This window comes from Salvia miltiorrhiza, chromosome 4 (genome assembly GCF_028751815.1).
Source record: "Salvia miltiorrhiza cultivar Shanhuang (shh) chromosome 4, IMPLAD_Smil_shh, whole genome shotgun sequence".
Lineage (NCBI taxonomy): Eukaryota > Viridiplantae > Streptophyta > Magnoliopsida > Lamiales > Lamiaceae > Salvia > Salvia miltiorrhiza.
Genome location: NC_080390.1, coordinates 26,696,172 through 26,708,274, shown reverse-complemented (window position 1 = coordinate 26,708,274; position 12,103 = coordinate 26,696,172).

Below are 12,103 nucleotides of genomic sequence, written 5' to 3'. Positions count from 1 at the left end.
TGTTTTATTTTGGGTTATTTGCATGTAATACAGGAATTTTCAAAAAAAATTGGTTTTTCTCATGATTTTTTTAATTAATAACATGAATGTTGTGCTCGTCTGATTTTTCCCACAACGAGCAATTCCGATCGAATTATAGTAATTGATTTGGCTTTTGTATGGCATATTATTGTTTACATGCCAATTTTAATTTAGGTGATTGGCTTATAAGTACACACATTTTCAACATTTTCTAGTTTTTCTTGTGAACTTAGTATTCTTGTGATTTTTTATGTGAAATTTATTTTTTTTCCACAATATTTATTTCCCTCATATTTCGTGTGAAAAAATAACTTTTGTGGGAAAATTAGAAAAACATGAAATTTGTGGGTATAACTAAAAAAATGATAAAAGTTCATGTTTTTACACGTGAAGAACTCAATAAATAATTAAGACTGTTAGCATCAATTTGAAAAAAAAAAAAATTATGAAAATAATTAAACGAACACAAAGTTGATGTATTTTTGTTTTTTGTTAAAGTGGAAACAAAATTTATGAAAACAAAGGGAAATGTAAACATGTTTTATTTCCACTAATTTTGTCATAAGATGAGATTGGTAGCATATCTCTTCTATTAAGGGAATGCTTATTTTGGTTGTAAAATTTTCATTGGAAAATAATGGATAAGAAAAAATAAGAAAATATATTTTTTTCTTTTTTATTTTATTATATGTTTACTAGAGATGAAAAAATGAAAAAATATTGGATAATATTTTCACACCCTTACCAAAAGGAGTTGTTCGAGAAGACATTCCACCATATCCAAAGAAATTTTTTCATTATACTCCTTCTGTCTACAAAATGAGTACCCATTTGTGGACGACACGGGTTTTAAAAAATGTATTGAGCGTAGTGTGAATAGAATAGATGTCCTACCTTTTTTAGTGTATTAATTAAAGTGTTGTGTGGGTTACACTTGCCAAAAAGGGAAATGGGTACTTATTTCGTGGACGGATGGAGTAATAAATATGTGAAAATGGTAGAAAATGTGTGAAAAAACATTTTTTTTTTCTCTCATGTTTCATCAAACTAAATGCACCCTAATAAATTCAAACTAGTTGTTTTGTGAATTAAAACTTTAAAATTCACAACTAGTTGTTTTGGTTGTGAATTCAAATTTTATATTCACAACTAGTTGTTTTGGTTGTGAATTCAAACTTTAAAAGTCAAATTTACGACTACTTAAATTCACAACCAAAATAAATCCCGGTTGTGAATTTGAGTTTTAAAGCTTGAATTCACAATTAGTTGTCTCGAATTCACAACCAGTTTGATGAATTCACGGCTGAATTGCTAGTGTTAGCTGTGAATTCGAGTTTTTAATCTCGAATTCACAACCAACTCTATTGCTAGTTGTGAATTCACAACTAATATTTTTAGTTGTGAATTCAAACTTTAAAACTCAAATTCACAACTACTTGAATTCATAACCAAAATAAATTCTGGTTGTGAATTCACAACCAAAAAATTCTGATTATGAATTTAACTGGGTTGTGAAATGCGGAATTTTTTTAAAGGATAGTGTGTGAAGGATAAAATGATAAGTGTGGGTATTATTTTAAGTTTTTATTTTTGTGGGTAATTTTTAATTTTACTAAAAGAAATAAGTTATTTTCAAAATCCACTCATAAAATAATGCATAATTTACTTTTTTTTTTCTTTTATAATGACAGATTTTTAAAATTCAATCATTGAATACACTACAATAGTTTTTGTAGGTGGACCTATTATGTTGAATAAATTAATTTCAGAACACTGAAAATTAATCTTAGAACCTAAATTTTACTCTCACCTGAATTTGATGACATTTAATGCTAATAAATTACTCTGTTGTTTTTGTTGATACTTTCATTGGGTTAAACTTGCCATACAATTAAAATGCCTATATAGTACAAATTAGTACCTAGTCTGTCGAAATTCCACGTTATTATATATTGGGTTAATTACGTGAAAAATTATGAATTTTGGTCGAATTTTTAAACTTTCTATGAACTTTTTTTTTATATAAAAAATTCTCTGAATTTAAGAGGTTGAACAATTTTTCCATGATTTTCAAAAATCCTCAATTGAGTGCTAATATGGCATTTTTAAGTGACCTGAAAAGTGTCATGGCATCACCGGCGGTGAATCAAAACGACGTCGTTTAGGTGGGGGTAAAACGACGTCATTTTGAGCCCAAATTTCTCTGTGTGTGTGTGTGTGTGTGTGTGTTATTGGTCGAACTCGCCGGAAAGAAGGTTTTCCGTCTCCGTGGACAGAGCTCTTCCAACCATCTGGTATTGGTGGAACTGCAAACACCGCCATTCACAAAATCGGATCAAAATTCGTAGGTAGAGCTCTTCCGTCTCTTACGTAGAGTTTTGCGATTTCAGATGGTGATGAAGAGTTAAAAAACCCTAAACATTTTATGTGGATCTGGTGATGGTGGGGGAGGATGGTAGAGAGAGAGGTGTGTGGTGGTGGGGGAGGCAGTGGAGGGGGGCGGCGGTCTGCGAGGTGGTGGGGGAGGGCGGTGGAGAGAGAGGTGTGGGGGACGACAGCGGAAGGGGTGGCGGATCTGCGAGGTGGTGGGGGAGGGCGGTGGAAAGAGAGGTGTGGTGTGGGGGGCGGCAGCGGAGGGGGTGGCAGATCAGCGAGGTGGTGGGGAAGGGCGGTGGAGAGAGAGGTGTGGTGTGGGGGAAGGCAGCGAATGGGGCGGCAGATCTGCGAGATGGTTGGGGGAAGATGAAGGCGAAGGATCTGGTGTGGTGGTGGGGGAGGGCGGTGGAGAGAGAGGTGTGGTGGTGGGGGAAGGCAGCGGCAGAGGGCGGCGGATCTGCGAGATGGTTGGGGGAAGAGGAAGGCGGCGGATCTGGTGTGGTGGTGGGCGAAGGCGCGGCAAATCTGGTGATGGTGGTGGGGAAGGGCGATGAAGAGAGAGGTATGGTGGTGGAGAAGGGCGACACGAAGGTGGGCGGTGGGGAAAGGCAGGGGAGGAGGCGACAGAGGGCGGCGGAAAAAGAGGTGTTGTGGTGGAGAAGACGACAGGGCGGTGGTGCAGATCCATGATTTTTTTTATTTTTATTTTTATTTTTCATGTGTCAATTTTCAGTCATAATAGGCGCCATGTCGGCGCCCTGTCAGCTCGTAATTGCCATGTCAGCTCGGAGCTTCACCGGAGTAAAAAAGCATGGAAAAATTGTTCAACCCCTTAAATTCAGGGAATTTTATATATTAAAAAAAGTTCATGGAAAGTTTGGAAATCCAACCAAAGTTCATGATGTTTCGCGTAATTAACCCTTATATATTTGTCATGTTATTTAATACTATAATTTTTAATTTATGAAATATATTTCATTAAAATAGAGTATTTAATAAAATAGTTTAAAATTTAAAAACAATAACATTTATTTTAAATTGACCTAAATTAGATGTCTTAATTATGAAATACATATCTAAGCAGATTACTGACCCTTATTTTTTAAAAGGAGAAACTGCAACATTTATTTGAAATTTATCTACATTGGATATATGTATGTAGCTGTAACTAGTCACCTAAAAAAATAACAACAAAAAATAATGAATTAAGTAATTAATATCAATAATGATTTCAATTTACAAAGTTCGAATAAATTATTAAATTTGTAATTACATCATAATCTATCGAAAATTTCATCATACATCACGTTAGTTGGTGAGTCATGTGTATGACCACTCTCATCACATTCAAAAGTTGTGACTCTGGTGATTATCACATACACTTGTTCATGACAAGCACAAATTTCAGTAGTTATAGTCCTATATTCGAACGAGATTCCCCGATTCTTTGCTTATTGTCATAGCAAAACAAACACTTACAAGTAATTGCTTTCTTTGGAACCAAATATGATATTTAGTGGGCGTTTGCTTTGGAGGATTAACCTTGATAGATAAAAATAGTAAGACTAATCTCTTGTTTACTTTAATGGATTAGAATTTTGGGATATCCCAAGGCCCTTGATTATTTTTATCATTTAAGTTAGTTTTGCTTGATTCACACCAATTAGAAAGGAGATATCCTATTCTTAAGGATAAAAAAACTCAATCACGCATCTTATCAATCATGCAAAGTAAACGTCCGCTTAGTGAAATTTGATGGACTCATAATCATTTTGTATCATACCTCGTTCATTTCTTACTAAGTTTAGAATAAGTTAGAACTTATAAGTATAAGATGATCCACGTTCGGAGAATGAAAATGGTTTTATTTTCTAATTCCAACAAAATTATTCACAAAAGCTTTTGTAAATTTCAGTTATTTAAATTTCTTAATCTAAGTTTGAGCATTTAGTTTATAAAATAATACGACGAACTTTCTAATTTACGAGATTCGAAAGAATTATAGCAAATCGTACAATAACCAGAAGGATTTTTAACAGTCATATTGATAAAGTTTAGATTCACATACACAGTAATCATAACATAAATAGGAGGAAAAAAGACATGAATAGTGTAAATCCACACCGATGGAGGCGATTATTGGAGAGTAATATTCACTAGCACTCAATATGTCTTCTATATTTCTATTCTTTCCAATCCTCCTGATTACAAAGGCTACGGGGGGTATTTATAGAGGTTACAAAGAAAGAGGGTACAATAGTCTTTTTAGCTTCTCAAGTACTTTTCATGCACGAATATTGCCTTCAGTGTCATTGTCATCCATGGTTGTCCTTTCTCAACTGTCTTGGAGCTTTTCTAACTTAACAAATGGACTCTGATAACCTGCGCAAGTATATCTTCAATGGGTTGCGCAGGTGCATAGATATTCTCCTGTGGACCACATCGGTGTGTGAGCATTCTTCTATGATCTGCCGCGTGCATCTGACTTGCGCGGCCACCCTCTTCATAGTTTCTGCACAGGTGTGAATTATATATGCTTGGAATTCATCCTTCATCCTGCACTGTCATTCTTTTACTATAAATAATAATAAGGATAATGCGTAAGTAAATATAAAATGCAAGTTCCTGTGTTGATGGGGATTTTACCCCTCATCAGCTACTCCCCTCTAGTCTACGAAAATAGATGAGTATCTATTGTAAATTTTCCTAGATCAAGTATCATTTACGCAAACTTCTTCTTCTTTCTTTTGGTACTTTGTTGTCCCATCATAATTAATGCTGTGACGTTTCCCTTCCCCTTTTTCAGTAACTGTTCCAACTTCCCCGTGTTTCGACCTTTGATCTGAATTAATCTCGTCCCTTCGTTTGTAACCGCCATCTTCTTACATGATCTGAGCCACTCCTTTCAAATCGCACGGTTCCCAATCCTAATCATTTCCCCCATTTCCCCCTTTTTAAATTCCCCTATAAATTCTCACACCCTTTTCTCATTCCTCCTTTCTTTCTTCTTCCTTTGTTTCCACCATTGTTGCACCTGCTTCCTTTGTCTTTCACGATTTCCCGCCGTTGCTTGTCCTATTTCCTCTTCTCCGTCCGATCATTCCCAGTTTTATGCATTAGGTTTCCCCTTTCTTTCTCCTTATTTTTCCGGTCGTCTCCTCTTTGTTTCATGGGTATTTTTAGAGTTTCCTATATATATATATATATATATATATGTGTGTGTGAGTGGCTAAAATAAAAACACCTTTCAGAATATAAAATATGAACTATTTGCATCCCTTAGATCATCAAAATTTACAATTGATTCATCACCTTATTGGATGAATTCATGGTTCTGAGTTCGTGAGAATTAAAATTTAATCTAATTAACAAATTATATAGTAATCAACAATCCAAAATTCAAATTCAATAAAATGATCACACGAATTCTGTTTCTTTCATTAACACATTTAATCACGGTTTTTCGAAAATCATAGGAATAATTTTTTAGGTAAAATATGTAAAAAAGAAAGAAAAGTACAACATGCATGTACAATTTATAGTATTAAGATCTGAGGGTATCAGATTTTCTCACAAGCTCGAGTATCGAGTAAAATCATAAAAAGGGTCCAAATCAGGTATGAAGTTTGATAAAATTTCGGTCATCGAGTACACTCAACGATTTGTTGATATACTCTAATACTTTATTTATTTTGATTTTTTTATTTGTTTAATATTAGGGTTTGATCAATTAAACTTCAAAAAAAATCTTTGTTTTCATTTTCCAAACCAAGTCAACACACATGACAAACATTATTTTTTCAAAATTAGCCAGTTAATAGCAATTCTTTCTGCATAAGGGAATCTATAATGTACTCTTTCCGTCCATAAAAAATAATCGTATTTGCTCTCTCTTTTTTTTCTTCATGAAAAAGTAACTCATTTTATTTTTTGTACAATTATATCCTACATAAATTTCGTACATAAACTTCAACATTTACTTTATTTTTCCATTCACACATCCACCTCAATAATTAAAAATAACCAACTTAATTTCTTAATTAACTACTAATCATAATTTGTTAAATCTGCCCATTTTTGGGAAACCCTAGCTCTATCTAATTCTTGAGCAAGAGCTATAGTTGCTGCTGGACCAAATACAACATCCTCCGCAAAACCAAGTGCTCCAAGACTAGAGCCAATGCCTTCTCCGATCAACGAGGACGATGAGTCGCTGGGATAGAGCAAGTCCAGCGCGCAGAGCTTCGGGATAATCACCGCGGTGGAAGCAACGACTCCTCCTACATCCACCGTGGTGGCAGAAGAAGGTTCGGTGCCGACCTACACGAAGTTGGATTCTGCTGTGATGTACAATTTCGTCGACTCCATTTTCTCCAACGTGAATCCTCTCGCAAACTGACAAGTCCCTCGCTCTCGCCCTACTTCTTGAAAATTATATCGCATATGTCCGCCGCCTCAAAGACACCGATTCGTCCACCACGACGACGACTCCGTCCGCTCTGCCTGCGCAAGGAGTTTCAAGGCGAAGCCGGCGCTTCTCGCTGGTGAATTTGTTTACCCATTTATTGAATGTGGTTTGAAATTTGTTGCTAGATTTCCTAAATTTGTTGAATTTCATTACCCATTTGTTGAGTTTGTTTGAAATTTGCTGAATTATTTTTTACCCATTTACTGAAGAAACAATAGGGCCGGATGGCCCTATTGAAGTTACAAACACAAGTTTTAGCCCGCAATTGAAAAAAATTAAATTTTGCCATTTTTTTAAAGCGGTGTGACTAACATACCCTTTTAACCCATCGGATCCTCATATCCAACCCCTACCTAGTTCAAAATTCACCCCTCAGATCCCAGCTTCCCTCTTTCTCTCTTTCTCTCTTCTGCGTCGATGAAGAGCAGAAATCGGTAGAGTACCGTCGTGATTCCAATTCCGGCGGCGTGCTTCGCTCTTCTCTCTCTCTCTCTCTCTCTTCCGCGTCAATGAAGAGAAGAAATCGGTAGTGTACCGTTGTGATTCCAATTCCGCAGTCGTGCTTCCCTTCATCTCTATCTCTCTCGCTGCTTTCGACGAATTTGCAGTGATCCGGCGAGTTTTGGTGCGAGATTTTGGTTGTTTTTTGTTTGCTTCATGTGTTTTATCTTCTTGACATCACGATTTCTTCATTCTATTGTTGTTGTGTTGTGCACGTATGATACTTATGGTACTTTTAGTGTCAAAAGAACCATTTTAAACACTTCCCCATAGGGTTTAGATGTTCCATTTAGGATTTAGATTATCCATTTAAGGTTTAGATGATCCATTTAGGATTTTTTGTTTGTTTGTTTGTTTCATGTGCTTCATCTTCTTCACATCATGATTTCTTGATTTTATTGTTGTTGTTTCTGTATTTGTGTTGCACGTATGACACTTATGATACTATTAGTGCCATAAGTGCCGAGAGGACCATTTTACTTGGTTTTATTTTGGATTTTCGTTGGCACTTATGACACTATTAGTGCCATAAGTGCTAAAAATATCATTTTACTTTGTTTTATTTTGGATTTCCGTTGGCACTTATGGCACTAATAGTGACATAAGTGCAAAGATTTACTTGATTTTATTTTGAATTTCCCTTGGCACTTATGGCACTATTAGTGCCATAAGTGCCAACAAAAATCCAAAATAAAACCAAGTAAAATCTTGGCACTTATAGCACTATTATAAGTGCCTAACCCGACCCGGCACGCGACCTGTGTGCCTAATCCTACTCGGTCCGCCTAATTAAGGGTAAAAACGTTTGAAATCGTTAAAAAAGGCCAAATTTTACGTTTTTTCAATGAGTGGCCATAAATTGTGTTTTATGCTTCATTTTGGCTACTTCAAAATTTCGCTTTTTACTGAATTTGTTTGAAATTTGCTGAATTTGTTTGCTCAATTGATTTCTTAATGCTCTAAATTTATTTAGAATTTGTTAATTTTTTTACCCATTTACTGAATTTGTTTGAAATTTGTTGAATTTGTCTGCTCAATTGATTTCTTAATTAATTAATGCCCTAAATTTGTTTGGAATTTGCTCAATAATGCCTTATACCTATTTAGAATTTATTGAATTTCTTTACCCATTAATATGAAGGATTAAACAATTAAAAATGTCATTAACACTACTCTTAATAAATTTACTTTTACCCACTTACACATACTTTAACAATTTTCTTAAAACTCGTGACCAACCTCAAATGGGCTATTTCGTGGATGAATGGAGTATTAAAAAAACAACTTTCAATTTGAAATTATTTTTATATTAATTTTAAAATTAAGTTGTAACTTTAAAGTATAATAAAATTAAAAGTTTATTTGTAGATTATAGTTTTTCTTCTAATTTTATTTTACACTATCTTTTTATTTATTTTATTTCTTTTCTAAAATTTTAAAATTCGACTAATTATAAATATTTGATATGCATATCAAATTAAAGATCACGATAAGAGCTTAATTTGATATCTTTTATGTAAATATTAAATTTAAAATAAAAAATTATATTTATAAGGGATATTTGTCGTAAAATACATGAAGTTTCAACATATTCTGATTTTTCACGTGAGCTTTTATTTTTGAAAAAAAAATACACCATCATCTGATTTTATCTGATTGTTGGGTCCCAGAAGGTCAGAATAGGTGTATGGGAAAGGGGGGGGGGGAGGAATACACCTATAGGCTATTTTCAAAAACTAAACGAGGATACAATCCTTCAACAGATAAGTGATATAAGAACATTTGAAAGAGGGATCAGTTATGGAAAGATTGAAGGCTGATATCAGTAAAGTCACATACTTTAAGTGATGCACTCAAAGAGCTTCAGTCTTGGATTGATGAGAGAAGTGTTATGAATGTTACTGACTATCCGAAGATTTATTAGTTAGACTAATAACACACGCAACAAAAAACTTGTTGTTTTGAAAAAGTTTTTTAGAGCACATTTGTCAGTTAAGGTTTCACTTTGCGGTTAATTAGTTTTCAGTTTAATATCAATTAAGTACAAAGAGAAAGTAACAAAGAGAAAGTAAAACTGAAAGCAGTAAACGACAAAGGGATTTTTACATGGTTCGGAAAACACTTTCTACATCCACGGTCAGTTGATCAGACTGACAAACACTCTGGGCATGTGCTTGCGGGTGCACAACAAATCTTGAACTGAAACAACTCGCTTCAGTACCAACACACTGGGTTGGATTTCTCAAACCACTTAGCGCACTGGGCACTAAGATTCTCCTGGAGTTATAACACTCGTCTGAACTCCACATAAATCAAACACCCTTTTCTAACAGATGAAAAAGATGTTCGAAATGCCAACTTGATTACGAAGAACAGACTCTTCAGTAATCTGAACTTAGGCGTATAATAAAACAGAGTATTTGCCTAATGGTTCTAAGAGAATGTAAGTAATCAGCAGACTTATTTTGGCTTGGTTGATTCTCTTCTTTGATTCAAAGTGAGGAATAGCTTGATTAGGCTGAGGTGTGATTTTGGCAGCGTTTCAGCTTGAGCTTTTGAATCGGTGAAGATTGAAGTGTTCCTCGAGCGGTATTTATAGGAGAGGCCTTGAATAGATCCGTTGGCGGAGATGGTCTTCAAGAATTCGTCCGTTGAGAGATTCAAATCTCGGCTGAGGCTTCAATTTTTGAGGTTCCTTGTTTTAGTGGGAAAGGTCTTCTCAGATGCAGGAGGTAGAGTCCTTCTGAAAAGGTAATCACCAGAACGGAATGGCTCTGCAGAGAAAGGACGATCCTCAGGATCTTTGCATTTAATGCAACTGTACTTGTGGATGCAAAGCTTCCTTTATAAGCATTGGAGGTTCGTCCGAGGAAGAATGTTGGCTGATACTTAACGTCAGTATCAGTCCGCTATTTTCACGTAGCCAGCATCAAAGTATCAGTTAAAACTAATCCTTACTTAAGTCAAACTTCGGTATTTGACTTCTGCCTTAAAAAACACCTTTAGTTGGAATCTTCAGTCTTCAGTCTTCAGAACACTATAAACTAGAAAACGAACTCAAACAGTTGAGTTCAAAAGAGTCTAGTCTATTACAAAGAAACCTTATGGATTTCGGTATCATCAAAACTAGGGATATGATATTTCACAAAGTTCCCAACACTGATTTTTCGCATGGTATCAAATACTCTCAAATCAAAGTTGAGTTGGATGCTTAAATTTCCAGCGCAGCATAATCGTCAGCGAACTAAAACGATGTCGTTCTCACTTGTATGAAACGACATCGTTTCCGATTAAGTAACATCTGGACATCTTCAAATAAAAAATTAAAAGATACATTTATATCGTTTTCAATAATTTAGGCTCCCAATCGAGATAACCATGTCCACGGTGCTTAATACATTTAAGGACCAAATAACATAAAAATATGTTGAAGTACTATTTATACATTTTTCATATGGTTCACTCGAAATGAAATTAATTTGTTAGAAACCAAACAATACCAACTACCAAACTAGAAACCTACCCTACTGCCTACAATCACAACCAATTTACTTGGGTAGATGAGTCAATATTACGGTATAGATTACATTTTCTTTTTGCGATGATATAGAGTACATTTTTGCTGCTACATAAAATAATGGAATAACAAAACAAAACACTTTACAACAACAACAACAACAATAATAATAATAATAATAATAATAATAATAATAATAATAATAATAATAATAATAATAATAATAATAATAATAATAAGAAGAAGAAGAAGAAGAAGAAGAAGAAGACTCGCGTCTCTCTTTCTCTAAAACACCATTTGAAATCCAGTACTCTATGAAGTTTAGTGTGTCACTTTCATTTTTTTTTTTTTATATTTTTCATTTTCTTTTCATTAATTTTAATTTTATCCGTCTTAATTTAGTAATTAATTTTTTTGATAAATTAACAATTAACAAGTTTAAAGATCGCACTAAGTGGACTTGAGCCCGTGACATTTAACTTCAAATATTCATGACTCTATCGTTAGGTCAACACACGCACACATATAATTTTGTAATTATTAGTTAGCGTTTAAGCCACTCATTTACGATATATAATTATTTATTTTATTATTTTATTTTTATCAGTTAACGATTCATTATTAAGGTTTACAAATCACGTCCAAAGTCAAGGTATATAATTTTTTATAACTTCAGTTTTTTTGAAATAAAAGTTAAGTAATACTCACCCTGTCCTATTGATCTTGTCTTGTTTTCCTTTTTAGGTTGTCTCATTGATCTTGTCTTGTTTCTATATTTGGTAATGATTTTACATTACAAATAATATGGCTCCACACTTTTACACACTTTAAATTTTATTACACTAATTATACTCTCCTTAATAACCTTGCACAAAAGAAATGAGACAAGCCTAATAGGACGGAGGGAGTAATAATCTATATAAAAAAATAGTAAGATTAAAATCATATATTCTCTCTTTTCACAAAAAATATGATCTTTTTGTCATTTTGGTCCATCCATAATAGGTGTAGTAGTTTTATTTATATACATATGTCCTTATATTTTTAATTATATTTACACTCAATATTTACAAAAAACTCATCTAATAAATCATTTAAAAATTAATTAACAAATCAATTTTAATGGATCTCTTTCTTTTTCTTGATCAAAAAAAAAAAATTAAACTCATAGTCCAAATCATATCACATTTATAATAGACGAACAATATATATAAGAGAAG